This window comes from Phocoena sinus, chromosome 9, assembly GCF_008692025.1.
Source record: "Phocoena sinus isolate mPhoSin1 chromosome 9, mPhoSin1.pri, whole genome shotgun sequence".
NCBI classification, from domain to species: Eukaryota; Metazoa; Chordata; class Mammalia; order Artiodactyla; family Phocoenidae; genus Phocoena; species Phocoena sinus.
The window spans coordinates 34,649,819-34,665,408 of NC_045771.1; positions in this window are offsets into that span (position 1 = coordinate 34,649,819).

A 15,590-nucleotide genomic window follows, 5' to 3' on the forward strand; every position below is an offset into this window, starting at 1 on the left:
TGAAATAGAATTCATCACCTCTATTCTTTATATCACAACCTTTTTACACAAAGTGACCTACTAATAATACAATATGTTTTACATGTGTAACCACCAGTAGGCAGTAAAAGTGCTGCTTCTGTAGATTTTGCCCCACTATGTATATGTAAGCATAGCCCATGTGGTGTGTTTATTCACCCAATATCACTACATAGTGGTTGAGTCTACCTACAGCTATATTCTTTCTGGATATAGGTATATAAAAATCACAAGAATAACTGGTGCAATTCTATAAGCTATACACTTTTTAGAGCCTAGGGAAAAAATTTTCCTGTCAGGGAGACTGGTTGGTGAATCTTCCACTTGTCTACAGACATTTGTGCATAAGTAGGACAGTGGATATCAATTCGTATTCTCCCCTGCCTGGCAGGCATTTCTGGCCATAGAGGAGGTAAGTACCAAAGGGGATGTCCACATCTGCCCAGCCGAAAACCTGGGTCACGGCCTGACTTGGGACGTAGCTCATCTTACCTTCTTTTTTTTTAAATTGAGGTATAGTTGACATACAATATTGTATTAGTTTCAGGTGTACAACATAGTGATTCAAAATTTTTATAGATTATACTCCATTTAAAGTTATTTAAAAACATTGGCTATATTCCCTGTGCTGTATAATGTATTCTTGTGGCATTTTTATTTTATGCCTAGCAGTTTGTACCACTTAATCCCCTACCCCATCTTGCCCCTCCACCCTTCCCTCCCCTAACGGATAAATACTAGTTTGTTTTCTGTATCTGTGAATCTGCTTCTGTTTTGTTATATTCATTTGTTTGCTTTATTTTTTAGATTCCACATATAAGTGATAACATACAGCATTTGTGTTTCTCTGACATTTCTCTAAGCCTAATACCCTTCAGGTCCATCCATGTTGTTGCAAATGAAAAAATTTCATTCTTTTTTACTGCTGAGTAGTATTCCATTGTGTGTGTGTGTATACCACACCTTCTTTATATATTCATCTGTTGATGGATAGTTGGGTTGCTTCCATATCTTGGCTATTGTAAATAATGCTGTTAGCAATATTGGAGTGCACGTATCTTTTAGAATTAGTGTTTTTATTTTCTTTGGATATATATCCAGGAGTGGGATTGCTGGATTATATGGTAGTTCTATTTTTAGTTTTTTGAGGGACCTCCCTACTGTTTTCCATAGTGACTGCACCAATTTACATTCCTACCAATAGTGTACTAGGAGTCCCTTTGCCCCACATCCTTGCCAACATTTGTTATTTGTGGTCTTCTTGATGATAGCCATTCTGACAAGTGTAAAGTAATATCTCGTTTTGATTTGCATTTTTCTAACAGTTTAGCAATGTTGAGCATCTCTTCATGTTACTCGTAGCCATCTGTATGTCTTCTTTGGAAAAATGTTCATTCAGGTCTTCTTTCCATTTTTTGATTGGGTTGGGTTTTTTTTTTGATATTTAGTTGTATGAGTTGTTTATATATTTTTTGTATTAACTCCTTATCCATCATGTCATTTGCAAATATATTCTCCCATTTAGTAGGTTGTCTTTTCATTTTGTCTATGGTTTCCCTTGCTGTGCAAAACCTTTTGAGTTTAATTAGGTCCCATTTGTTTATTTTTGCTTTTGTTTCCTTTGTTTTAGGAGACAGCTCCAAAAACATATTGCTGTGATTTATGTCAAAGAGTGTTCTGCCTATGTTTTCTACTAGGAGTTTTATGGTTTCTGGTCTTACGTTTAGGTCTTGATAAAGACCTAAATATAAGATCATTTACCTTATTTCTTGATTTTTCTTCCTACCTACAAAAAATACACAAGTACCAGACTTTCTCTACTATAACCATCACTGGATTTTTTTATCTATATAATTTTTGTGAGAAGACTGTATATGAATCACCCAAATCTAGGGGATGCTTTTCTTGAACATTCTCTCCCTTCACCCTGGCAAAAAATTTTGGAAGGTATTGCCCTATAAAACGAAGAGGTAAAAGGTTAAGTTTCTTTGCAGCACCCCATGTTGTATACTTTGACAGTCACCTGAGGTTCACATTTCCAAAGAAAGCAGCTGAGAACTCATAGCATCTCATGGTAATAGGCCAGCTCTGTGAGAGCTGTGTCAGATACTAGAGCTTGATATACGCCCCCTCTCCCAGCTCAGGAGAGGCTCACTTACATAGCCCTCCCTCTTATGCTGAGCAGCCAGTTTATTCCCTTTTGAACTACCTCAAGTATCATGCTTCAAAAACAAAATACAATAAAAAGAATTCCATGGCTAAGTGGGGTTTAATCCAAGTATGTTACATTATAAAATCAGCCACATATCCATCACAGCAGTTTATTAAAGAAAAAAAATATGAATACATTAATTGACACACAAATAATCTGATGGAATACACCATTTAGGATAAAAACCCTCAGTAATGAGGAATACAGGCTAACTTTCTCAGTTTGATAAAGAATATCTACATATAACCTACAGCAAACAGCATATTTAATGGAGAGAAACTAGACAAGTTCCCTTTAAGATCAATAACATGGCGATTATGTCCTTGCTCACCAGTCCTAATCAACATTGCAGTGAAGTCCTAACTACAGCAATAAGACAAGGAAAGAAAACTTTATAGACTGGAAAGGAAGAAATAAGACTATGCAGTTATAGATGATAGGATTGTCTATGGTGGAAACAACAAAAATCAACAACAGAAAAAACCCTAGAACTAATAAATGAGTATAACTAGGTCTCAGAATACAAAGTTCAGTACAAAAATACTAGCAAAGAACAACTGGAATTTGGAATTTAAAAAATTATCATCTGCAGTAGCACCCCAAAAATGAAATTCTTAGTTATAAGTCTAATAAAACATGTACTGGACATATAATTAGAAAACTATAAAGCAATGATGAAAAACTCAAAGAATGTCTGAATAAATGCAGAGAGATTCTGTGTTTATGGATCAGAACACTCAATATTGTTAAGGTATCACTTCTTCCCATGTTGATAAATAGATTCAATGCAATCCAAATCAAAATGTCAGTGAATGGGGCTTCCCTGGTGGCGCAGTGGTTGAGTCCGCCTGCCGAAAGGGGACGCGGGTTCGTGCACTGGTCCGGAAGGATCCCTCATGCCGCGGAGCGGCTGGGCCCATGAGCTATGGCCACTGAGCCTGCGCGTCTGGAGCCTGTGCTCCGCAATGGGAGAGGCCACAGCAGTGAGAGGCCCGCGTACCGCAAAAAAAAAAAAAAAAACAACTCAGTGAACTATTTCACTGATGTTAAAAAACTGATTTTAAAATTTATATGAAAAGACAATCACCTAGAATAGCTAGAATAACAAAATACTGAAGGACTAATTGGAGAATTCACACTCCTTGATTTCAAGACTTACTATAAAGGTCCAGTAATCAAGACAAGATGGTATTGGCAATAGACACAAACAGAATTTTGTGTCCATATGTTTAGGCCTATACAATACAGTCAAATGATCTTTGAAAAAGAAGCAAAATAAATTCAATGGAGAAAGAACAGTCTCTTCAACAAATGGTGCTGGAAAAATTGAACATGCATATGTAAACAAACAAACAAAAATACTGGGACACAGATCTTACACCTCTCACAAAATTAACTTAAGATGGATTATAGACCTAAATGTAAAATTGAAAATACAATACTTCTTGAAGAAAATATATAAGGAAATATACATGACCTTGAGTTCAGTGATAAGTTTTAAAAATGCATGGCACAATTTATGCTACAAAAAATGGATTAACTTGGACTTCATTAAAATAATAATCTATCCATATTAGTTAATGATGACAAAGTTTTCATATAAGTGAAAAATATTAATAAGGGAAGCTAGGTATGGTTATATGGGAACTCTGTACTATCTTCAAAACAATTTGAAATCTAAACCTGTTCTAAAATTAAAAGTTTATTTTTAAAAATTTAAAAGACAAATATTTTGAGCTACATAACATCTCTGATAATTATGCAATCAATGTATTCTAGGCTCTGGAGCGATAGTAGCAAGAGATGAAATCCATGCTTTCACAGAGCTTCCATTCTAGTGAAAAATCAGCAAAACAAATGTATAATAAAATGTCATATGCTAATAATGCAGTGAAAAAATATAAATCTTGCTGAAAAAATATAGATGGGTAGAGGGGTGCTCTCTTTTTTTTAAAAAACATCTTTATTAAGGTATAATTGCTTTACATTGTTGTGTTAGTTGCTGCTTTATAACAAAGTGAATCAGCTATACATATACATATATCCCCATATCTCCTCCCTCATGCATCTCCCTCCCATCCTCCCTATCCCACCCCTCTAGGTGTTCACAAAGCACCTAGCTGATCTCCCTGTGCTATGCGGCTGCTTCTCACTAGCTATCTGTTTTACATTTGGTAGTGTATATATGTCAGTGCCACTCTCTCACTTCATCTCAGCTTATGCTTCCTGCTCCCCATGTCCTCAAGACCATTCTCTACATCTGCGTCTTTATTCCTTTCCTGCCCGTAGGTTCTTCAGAACCTTTTTTTTTTTTTAAGATTCCATATATATGTGTTAGCATACGGTATTTGTTTTTCTCTTTCCGACTTACTTCACTCTGTATGACAGATTCTAGGTCCATCCACCTCACTACAAATAACTCAATTTTGTTTCTTTTCATGGCTGAGTAATATTCCATTGTATATATGTGCCACATCTTCCTTATCCATTCATCTGTTGATGGACACTTAGGTTGCTTCCATGTGCTGGCTATTGTAAATAGAGCTGCAGTGAACATTGTGGTACTTGACTCTTCTTGAATTATGGTTTCTCAGGGAATATGCCCACTAGTGGGATTGCTGGGTCATATGGTAATTCTATTTTTAGTTTTTAAGGAACCTCCATACTGTCCTCCAGAGTGGCTGTATCAATTTACATTTCTACCAACAGTGCAAGAGGGTTCCCTTTTCTGCACACCCTCTCCAGCATTTATTGTTTGTAGATTTTTTGATAATGGCCATTCTGACTGGTGTGAGGTAATACCTCATTGTAGTTTTGATTTGCATTTCTCTAATGATTAGTGATTAGTGATGTTGAGCATTCTTTCGTCCGTTTGTTAGCAGTCTGTATATCTTCATTAGAGACTGTCTATTTAGGTCTTCTGCCCATTTTTGGATTGGGTTTTTTGTTTTTTTGATATTGAGCTGTGTGAGCTGCTTGTAAATTTTGGAGATTAATTCTTGGTCAGTTGCTTCATTTGCAAATATTTTCTCCCATTCTGAGGGTTGTCTTTTTGTCTTGTTAATGGTTTCCTTTGCTGTGCAAAAGCTTTTAAGTTTCATTATGTCCCATTTGTTTATTTTTGTTTTTATTTGCATTTCTCTAGGAGGTGGGTCAAAAAGGATCTTGCTGTCATGTATGTCATAGAGTGTTCTGCCTATGTTTTCCTCTAAGAGTTTTATACTGTCTGGCCTTATGTTTAGGTCTTTAATCTATTTTGAGCTTATTTTTGTGTATGGTGTTAGTGAGTGTTCTAATTTCATTATTTTACATGTAGCTGTCCAGTTTTCCCAGCACCACTTATTGAAGAGGCTGTCTTTTCTCCATTGTATATTCTTACCTCCTTTATCAAAAATAAGGTGACTATAGGTGCGTGGGTTTATCTCTGGGCTTTCTATACTGTTCCATTGATCTATATTTCTGCTTTTGTGCCAGTACCATACTGTCTTGATTACTGTAGCTTTGTAGTATAGTCTGAAGTCAGGGAGCGTGATTCCTCCAGTTCTGTTTTCTTTCCCAAGATTGTTTTGGCTATTCGGGGTCCTTATGTTTCCATACAAATTGTGCAATTTTTTGTTCTAGTTCTGTGAAAAAATGCCATTGCTAGTTTGATAAGGATTGCATTGAACGTGTAGATTGCTTTGGGTAGTATAGTCATTTTCACAGTGTTGATTCTTCCAATCCAAGAACATGGTATATGTCTCCATCTGTTTGTATCATCTTGAATTTCTTTCATCAGTGTCTTACAGTTTTCTGCATAAAGGTCTTTTGTCTCCTTAGGTAGGTTTATTCCTAGGTATTTTATTCTTTTTGTTGCAGTTGTAAATGGGAGTGTTTCCTTAATTTCTCTTTCAGATTTTTCACCATTAGTGTATAGGAATGCAAGAGATTTCTGTGCATTAATTTTGTATCCTGCTACTGTACCAAATTCATTGATTAGCTCTAGTAGTTTTCTGGTAGAGTCTTCAGGATTCTCTATGTATTGTATCATGTCATCTGCAAACAGTGACAGCTTTACTTCTTCTTTTCCAATTTGTATTCCTTTTATTCCTTTTTCTTTTCTGGTTGCTGAGGCTAAAACTTCGAAAACTATGTTGAATAATAGTGGTGAATGTGGACAGCCTTGTCTCATTCCTGATCTTAGTGGAAATGGTTTCAGTTTTTCACCATTGAGAACGATGTTGGCTGTGGGTTTGTCATATACGGCCTTTATTATGTTGAGGTAGTTTCCCTCTATGCCCACTTTCTGGAGAGTTTTTATCATCGATGGATGTTGAATTTTGTCAAAAGCTTTTCCTGCATCTATTGAGATGATCTTATGGTGTTTCTCCTTCAGTTTGTAAATATGGTGTAACACATTGATTGATTTGCATTTATTGAAGAATCCTTGCATCCCTGGGATAAACCTCACTTGATCATGGTGTATGATCTTTTTAATGTGCTGCTGGATTTGTTTGCTAGTATTTTTGGCATCTATGTTCATCAGAGATATTGGCTTGTAGTCTTCTTTTCTTGCAACATCTTTGTCTGGTTTTGATATCAGTGTGATGATGGCCTCGTAGAATGAGTTTGGGAGTGTTCCTCCTTCTGCCATATTTTGGAAGAGTTTGAGAAGGATAGGTGTTAGCTCTTCTCTAAATATTTGATAGAATTCGCCTGTGAAGCCATCTGGTCCTGGGCTTTTGTTTGTTGGAAGTTTTAAAATCACAGTTTCAATTTCAGTGCTTGTGATTGGTCTGTTTATAGTTTCTATTGCTTCCTGGTTCAGTCTTGGAAGGTTGTGCTTTCCTAAGAATATGTCCATTTCTTCCAGGTTGTGCATTGTATTGGCATATAGTTGCTTGTAGTAATCTCTCATGAACATTTGTATTTCTGCATTGTCACTTTTTACTTCCCTTTTTTCATTTCTAATTCTGTTGATCTGAGTCTTCTCCCTTTTTTTCTTGATGAGTCTAGCTAATGGTTTATCAGTTTTGTTTATCTTCTCAAAGAACCAGCTTTTAGTTCTGTTGATCTTTGCTATTGTTTCCTTCATTTCTTATTCATTTATTTCTGATCTGATTGTTATGATTTCTTTCCTTCTGCTAACTTTGGGGTTTTTTGTTCTTCTTTCTCTAATTGCTTTAGGTTTAAGTTTAGGTTGTTTATTTGAGATGTTTCTTGTTTCTTGAGATAGGATTGTATTGCTCTGAACTTCCCACTTAGAACTGCTTTTGCTGCATCCCATAGGATTTGGGTCATCGTGTTTTCATTGTCATTTGTTTCTAGGTGTTTTTTGATTTCCTCTTTGATTCAGTGATCTCTTGGTTATTTAGTAGCATATTTTTTAGCTTCCATGTGTTTGTATTTTTTACAGATTTTTCCCTGTAATTGATATCTAGTCTTATAGCATTGTGGTCAGAAATAATACTTGATATGATTTTAATTTTCTTAAATTTACCAAGGCTTGATTTGTGACCCAAGATATGATCTATCCTGGAGAATGTTCCATGAGCACTTGAGAAGAAAGTGTATTCGGCTGTTTTTGCATGGAATGTCCTATAAATATCAATTGAATCCAGCTTTTTTGATGTGTCATTTAAAGCTTGTGTTTCCTTATTTATTGTCATTTGGGGTGATGTGTCCATTGTGAAAGTGGGATGTTAAAATTCCCGTATTATTATTGAGTTGATTTCCCCTTTTATGGCTATTAGCATCTGCCTTATGTACTGAGGTGGTCCTATGTTTAGTACATGGATATTTACAGTTGTTATATCTTCTTCTTGGATTGATCCCTTGATCATTATGTAGTGTCCTTCTTTGTCTCTTGTAATAGTCTGTTTTGTCTTGTATGAGTATTGCTATTCCAGCTTTCTTTTTTTTTTTTTTTTTTTGCGGTATGCGAGCCTCTCACTGTTGTGGCCTCTCCCATCGCGGAGCACAGACTCCGGACACGCAGGCTCAGCGGCCATGGCTCACGGGCCCAGACGCTCTGCGGCATGTGGGATCTTCCCGGGCCGGAACACGAACCCGTGTCCCCTGCATCGGCAGGCGGACTCTCAACCACTGCGCCACCAGGGAAGCCCTCCAGCTTTCTTTTGATTTCCTTTTGCATGGAATATATTTTTCCATCCACTCACTTTCAGTCTGTATGTGTCCCTAGGTCTAAAGTGGGTCTTTTGTAGACAGCATACATAAGGCCTTGTTTTTGTATCCATTCAGCCAGTGTATGTCTTTTGGTTAGAGCATTTAATCCATTTACATTTAAGGTAATTATTGATATATATGTTCCTATTACCATTTTCTTACTTGTTCTGGGTTTGTTATTTTAGGTCTTTTCCTTTCTTGTGTTTCCTGCCTAGAGAAGTTCCTTTAGCATTTGTTGTAAAGCTGGCTTGGTGGTGCTGAATTCTCTTAGCTTTTGCTTGTCTGTAAAAGTTTTAATTTCTCAGTCAAATCTGAATGAGATCCTGGCTAAGTAGAGTAATCTTGGTTGTAGGTTTTTCCCTTTCATCACTTTAAATATGTCCTGCCACTCCCTTCTGGCTTGCAGAGTTTCTGCTGAAAGATCAGCTGTTAACCTTATGGGGATTCCCTTGTGTGTTATTTGTTGCTTTTGCCTTGCTGCTTTTAATATTTTTCTCTGTATTTATTTATTTATTTATTTATTTGCGGTACGCGGGCCTTTCAGTGTTGTGGCCTCTCCCGTTGCGGACAGAGCACAGGCTCCGGACGTGCAGGCTCAGTGGCCATGGCTCACAGGCCCAGCCGCTCCGCAGCATGTGGGAGCTTCCCAGACCGGGGCACGAATCCATTTTCCCTGCATTGGCAGGCAGACTTTCAACCACTGTGCCACCAGGGAAGCCCCAAGTCTTAAACGTCTTTTATGGTCATCTTGGAAGCACCCTTCACTTCTCTCCTGTATTGGTAGCCTTATTTCTGGGATTCTATATCCATGTGTAATTTGGATTACTTCTTCCTTTTGTGGAATACATTCTCTAGTAGATTCCTGAGAAAAGGATCATGAGAAGAGCATTTTTGTTCTGAGATCTGCATGTCTGAAATGCCTTTTTTCAGGTATCACATTTAATTGATAGTTTATCTAGGTATAGAATTACAGATTGAAAGTAATTTTCACATAACATTTTGAGGACATGTTTCGTGGCTTTCTAGTTTCCAACGATGCTGTTGAAAAGTCTTGTTATTCTCATTTTCTTCTATTTAAAAATGAGAAATTTAGTTTTTATTCTACCTATGCTTTGAAACTAAATTCTGGCAATGCCATTTTGGCATCTGTGTGATCTTAGTTATTTAAATCCTCTATGCCTCAATTTTCAGGTCTGTGAATTGAGGATAGTAACAGTACCTACCTTGTAAAATTGTTCTCTGGATCAAATCAGTTAATATATGTAAAGCACTTACAATAGAGTCTGACAAATAGCAAACGGTCTGTAGGTATTTGCCGTCATCTTCTTCATTATCATCATCATTCCAGTAGGAATCTATTAATATTTAAGGAATTTGTAGCAGGAGTGTGTCATGAAGAGACGATCACCCTGGCTGCTGGGTAGTGGCTGGTTTAGAAAGTGAGGAAGACATAAAGTATAGACACAAGTTAGAGGTGACTACTTCTAAATGAATCCTCTGTATGTGAGTGTTGTGAATCAGAAGTGAAGACTAAGTTTGGGTGGTACAGGGGCAGTAAACAAAAAGAATTTAAAATATCATTTCCTATTCTCTCAGTGAAAAACCTTAACCATCCAGTAGACAGACTGAGCATTTTCATGGCTCTGGAGAAGCTGTGGCACAGCAATTTGAACAAACAGAAATACTTTATTATGTGGTACTTCCACAAAAAAGCATTACAAGTTGATATGGGGGAAATTGGAACTTTATCCTGCTTTCTCACATGCATTTAACAGTTTAATTTTTTTTTAATTGCAAAAGGGAAAGTGGGAGCAGAAGTCTCCATAATGATTTCTACTGCTTTGGCCATTGAAGGTTTTAATTCAGACCTGGCTCTGAAGGCATTATATTCTCCCTGAGGAACAGAAATATACTCTACCACACCTTTGCTCGTTTAAAGAACATCACACCTGGGCTTCCCTGGTGGCGCAGCAGTTGAGAGTCCGCCTGCCGATGCAGCGGACACGGGCTCGTGCCCCAGTCAGGGAAGATCCCACATGCCGCGGAGTGGCTAGGCCCGTGACCCATGGCTGCTGAGCCTGCGCGTCCGGAGCCTGTGCTCTGCAATGGAAGAGGCCACAACAGTGAGAGGCCCGCGTACTGCAAAATAAAGAAAGAAAGAAAGAACATCCTACCCGTGGCTGTGCATGTAATCTTCATGAATCACGGGGAAGAAAGGTATTAGCTAAGAATTCCAATCATTGATTGCCCACATATCGTTCACTTTTCTCTCTTCATTAATTAAAAACTCACTTTTACCATATAGGCAACTGTGGCCATGTCAAGATTGAATCATAGTATCTCTGACGGAACAATTAAGCTTTCATCAAAGAATCATTTTTGAGAAGAGAACATATTTAAAGAAATTAAAATATAAATATCATAGCCAGATGACCTAGGAAAAGAGTTTGAATTTGGCTATCCAACTCATTTCTAAGAAAAAGAAAATTTTCGTTGTTTTTCTATTCCCACAGTGTTCCAAAATGTGACGACTAGCAATTTGTCCCCTCTGTTCTTTCTTCATTCACAAAATATACCTGTGTGGCTGCTGCTCTGAGTGATATTGAGCCAAGTTTACACCTCCATTATACTTTTATGCCATCCAATTTAAATTATTTTTATGATGCAGAGCCTAGGAAGGAAGGGGTGCCTCATAGCCTGGAACATCTGGCAGTGTAGTAGGTGTCAATAGAATAATCAGTTGCTCCCGTGGTTAATTCTTGCCCCGTCCTCTCACAGAATGTGGGGGCATAAAGAACATGATACTTAATTCACAGCCAGAAGAAAGGCCATTTAATTGGATTAGCTGGCAACTCCCTTTCATCTGTCTCTTCTTTTCCCCACCTCTTAATAAGCCCTCCCCCTGACACACATCAGAAGTGACAGGGTTTGTCAGTTGTGCCGAAAACAGAAGCTAACTTTTAGACAAACCTGTTGGTTTAACTGAAGGGGACCAGGCCTCACACTGCTTCAGTCTAAAGCAAAGAAAATGCATCTCACTTGACCACCTCACCCTTAGGTGGTCCCTTCACCAACTGCTACCCGCTGCTTCCACCTGGACATTGGAGGGTCAGGTAATGCAGCGTTTTTCGCCGGTATAAGTGTTCAAATCGTCCTTCTGAAAGGTCAGGGCTAGACGGCAGTGAGGTACTCCCTGACTCTCCCGTGCAGTCAAATTTTACTTGGCTCAGCCTCTGCAAGTTGTAACTCTAGGCTTTCTATTTACATGGTATCATTATGAAAATCAGCATGCAATACTCCCAAGCGAATCATCTTTTTAAATCAATGATAATTGAAAATGGACTTCATTTCTCACTGAAATGGGTGCTCTAGTCTAGTACCTTATCACATGACTAACAATGTTTGAGTCAGAGAGGTATTACCTAGTGGAAAAATTCAAAACTCATAATCAAGAAATTTGGGTTCCATTCCTTCTCCAGGTAGCAAAGATGACGACCATATCAAACATTACTGAAAGACACTATTCTAAGCACTTCACATACATTATCTTGGTGTCTTGGTTAAGGTGTACAAAACCCCTGTGAGCTAAGTTTTATTATCATCCCCATTTTCTGGAGGAGGCAATGAGGACACAGAGCAGTCAAACAATTCACCCAAGTTCAAGCAGTTACTCGATGGCAGAATTCAGGATTCAGCCGCGACACTCTGACCCCATTGCTTCCATACACGTAAGCTGGGGTGAATTTTGAAATATATTTATGGGATGGCCAACAAGCATCCAGAAGAGATGCTGGACTTAGGAGCAGAGCCCAAGGAGCACCTGGTGCCCAGGCATTAGGCATTAGTGGTTGCTCAAGTTGTGGGGGACGCCTGGTGGTCCTGGGTGAGACCAGATCAGTGGGAAAGAACAGAGAGACACTTAGGAGGACCTGCAGCAGTAGCTGCCCACCAATCTGTACAGAAGTTTCTCAGTGTTTTAACAACAGGTATAGCCAAAGTGGTGACGCATGGTGAATATCAGCCCTGTGATATTTGTACATCCCAAATTAATTTATCGACACAGATTCTAATAAGCATCTAGCAACAAACGACAGCAAAAGCCATACTCATGCAGTTTTTTTGTTTTTGTTTTTGTTTTTTTGCGGTACGTGGGCCTCTCACTGTTGTGGCCTCTACCATTGGGGAGCACAGGCTCCGGACGCACAGGCTCAGCGGCCATGGCTCACGGGCCCAGCCGCTCTGCGGCATGTGGGATCTTCCCGGACCGGAGCACGAACCCGTGTCCCCTGCATCGGCAAGCGGACTTTCAACCGCTGCCCCAGCAGGGAAGCCCCTGGCAGTGTCTTTTCATTTCACTGCCTGTATTTTTTTGGTTGTAAGCACATGGGAACGTGTTCATTTGCAACGTTGAAGTCATTGCCATCTTAAGAAGCTGACTGATTGGATATGAAACAAGAAGAGAGTATGTCAGGCTCTGCATTAGTCTTAATATCTTTAAAATAAAAAAAAAGGCAGAGCTGGAGAATGTCATATGTGAACCCTATTTGGAAACTTCCAAGATCTTCTCAAAATATCTGAACTCTGTTAAAATCACAGGGGAATAAAAGACTTGCTCAGGTATGACTCATAGTAGCACAAAAGATATTTAGCTTTATAAGAAAGCTTTATGTTTGAAGAATATTCTCTTCCTGCTGCCGACAAATGGAGAAAAAAAGTACATTCATTTACTGAGAGCAGGATATGCCCCCAAATAGCAAACCAGGTTTTATGGAAGTCGCGTTTCAAGTTAGCTAAGATTTTGTCAATTATTTGATGGGTTTAAGCTTAGGGATAAATGTGAAGCTGTTATTTTTCTGATGCAGGCAGCGAGAGGGAAATGTATGCTGAAGGAAGGAAAAGAGAAACTAGGAAATTGAGCTAACTTAATAGAAATCTAACGTTTGCTGTTGCATTGAATAATTACTTTTTTTTTCAGATTCCTTTGAAGATGAAAGGTTTTTGTATTAAAATTTTTTATTACCAGGCTATCATGGGGGGAAAAAATCTGTGCGATGTCTGTGCATTTCCTGTTTTAAAATATACAAGTGATCTGTTGCCTCTCTTTACTACAGTGGTTTCTGTTCCAAAGAGCCTTAATCTGGAGAGTAGGTGACATAAACTTAAACAACTGAGACTGTTTTAAGATGAGCAATGCAAAAACAACTTTGCTGAGTTTTTAGACGTTAGACATTACGGCAGTTTGTCCTCTCGCAGAGAGAAAGGCAGTGTTGTGCTGTGGATAGCTCTGGGGACTTGGCTAGATGACTCAGTCAAAGCCATTGCTGTTAGTGACTCAGATTTGGTAATCCTCACCCAATTACCTTCCCGAGTGTATCTTCATTTTCTTAAAAAGTTTGAGAACAGCTTCAGAGATTCTAATAAGTCTAAATGAGCATTACAAAGGAGAGTCAGCGACAAGTGTCTCTTGAGAAAGGTATGCCCTTCCTAGAAACTCTGGATTTTATTATGGGTGCGCCAGCAGTGCAAGAATCTGGCATAACACATGATGACCAGATCTATTTTATATGCTGGGGAGTCAAATGAGTTCTCTAAGTGGCACGAAGCTAAGTACACCCACATAGTTTCTGAGCATCTCAGTCTTCAGTGCACATTAAACCTTTCCAGATTTATCCTCGGAGATTGGCTGTTTGCCAGAATTCAGACTCTGTTCCGTTGTGCAGTGGGCTGAGTATTCCCAGGTGTCGGCAGAGTTTTCTGCCTAGTCCTTATTTACAGTTTTTCTTAGGATTGCTTTGAAGTGTGAACAATCAAGTTGCAGCATGCAGCAAATTTCTTTCCACATGAGCCCTTTATTTCACTTCCTATTACGGCTCTGAAGCCTTCTTAAAACCGAAGTATTAATCTCTAACTCTTAAAATGCATTTGGAAAGATAAATTCCTTTACAAAGACTTTAGAAACCATTTTATTCTCTTGTTGAGTAAGATAAAAACAGAAATAACCAATATTCTTCCTTCTCAACTTCTTCTTTGAGAAAAGAGTGGTAGTTTAGCAAGCTTTTTCACTTAATTATTAAAATGTACAAAACATCCTATGGCTTGATGACACCACTATACAAGATGAGACTTGCATACTTCTCGCGTATAATCTGTGTTGTGTATTATTTGGAATTCCTAACAAAGTTCCTAACACTGATATGATGACTAATTTTTAGTGCTAAATGTCACCTTTTGGGAAAAGGGAATATGTGTCATAGCAAGTGTACAAACCATGCCTAAACATCTATCTTCCTAGTAATTTTCTCATTTTCAGAAATTCCAAAACTAAAAGCAGGTATTCTGGATTTCCACCTCTCTATCCCCTTAGGATTAAAAGCTCTAACTAGAATTTTGTGGAGGGAGGCTACTAAGCCCACCTCCCCAGCACACTTTCCAAACACCCTTTAGAGGTGACCCTCTGCGGCAAGGGCATAGCCTGTACGGATCTCCATTCAGGAAGCTGAGTGGGGTGAGACAGCCCTCAGCCCTTGGTGAAGCCCTGGAACAAACGTCTACTTCAAACTCAGGATGAACTTGGCTTTTCCACTTAAAAGATACTTTGCGCTGCACACATTTTCTCCTTTTAACCCTGCTTCTTGGTGTGTGTTTACAAAAATCACACTCAAGGTTGTGAAAATAGTGTTCAGAAACAGGAGTGGTTTGGTGAGTGGGGGAGATCGGGGTGGTACATGGCAGCTGGGTGACCACATTAAAGTCTGTATCTCTGTGTTATGCTGTCTTGATTTGTGGCTCTAACAAATGTTGATTTTTGGTGCCAAGAGGGCCCAGTGTGGATGACTTCTGTTCCTTTTGGAAATTTTCATCTTTATTTTTTAAATGTCACAATTTTAAATGATTTTTTTCAGAGTCAGCCCCAGATAAATGATTCTTGGGAGGACTGTGGCAGTGATTATGAGCCCACTTACGCTTGCAGTTGATGGCACATTAAACAATAATGCTGATAACATGCAGTGATCAGTACCTGTAGCATTTTCAGCCTGACCCCAAGATGAGGTTAATGCAGAAGACAAATAGGAGGGGAGCTTGTGCTCGAATTTTTCATCAGGCTGTTACATAAATAACAGATCAACATCCTCCCGTTCATACCACACCAGAGCAGAGGGAAATGCTGCAGACTTCAAGCCATCAATGACTTAAA